This window comes from Gossypium arboreum, chromosome 13, assembly GCF_025698485.1.
Source record: "Gossypium arboreum isolate Shixiya-1 chromosome 13, ASM2569848v2, whole genome shotgun sequence".
Lineage (NCBI taxonomy): Eukaryota > Viridiplantae > Streptophyta > Magnoliopsida > Malvales > Malvaceae > Gossypium > Gossypium arboreum.
In genome coordinates, this window is record NC_069082.1 from 43,791,577 (window position 1) to 43,792,228 (window position 652).

At 40.2% G+C, this 652-nt stretch overlaps 1 non-coding gene across 1 annotated transcript; it reads right to left on the minus strand.

Moving 5' to 3' along the window:
- Window positions 1-230: 230 nt before the first annotated feature.
- On the minus strand, window positions 231-337 carry LOC128287236 (small nucleolar RNA R71). Its single transcript, XR_008277931.1, has one exon. It is a non-coding gene; the product is annotated as a small nucleolar RNA R71 (small nucleolar RNA).
- Window positions 338-652: the final 315 nt, after the last annotated feature.

The following is a 652-nucleotide window of genomic DNA, read 5'->3' on the forward strand; positions in this document are numbered from 1 at the left end:
GAATGCCTACCGAATATCCTCATCTTTACTTAAGACTGTTTATGGAGGTGAGCAATTCTTTTAAGTCAGCTGGAGTACCTGAAGATGCATTACGATTGAAGCTATTTCCATATTCGCTAAGGGACAAAGCTCGAGCCTGGTTGAACTCATTGCCACCAAATTCAATTTCCACATGGCAAGAGTTAGCAGAAAGATTCCGTATAAAGTATTTCCCACCTAGCAAGAATGCTAGGTTGAGGAATGAGATCATTGCTTTCCAAAAAATAGATGATGAGCCTTTGTATGAGGCATGAGAAATGTACAAAGAACTATTACAGAAGTTCCCTCATCATGGAATCCCTCATTGCGTCCAATTTGAGACCAACTTGAGACGTTTTATAATGGTATCAATGCACACACGAGGATGGTAGTGGACACTTCTACTAATGGTGCTCTCATTTCTAAGTTTTATAATGAGGGTTATGAAATGTAACACCCCAAACCCGTGACCGTCACCGGATTTGACCACATGGTGTTACCGGGCTTACTTCCCTTATTTCTCTCTTGGAAATATTTAAGTTCTGTTCCAGGCAGGCTAGCTAACTGCGTCACTGTCACCTTAAAAATCATATCTCAAGTTCTAGAACTCGAAAATTAGTTACGTAAATTTTCC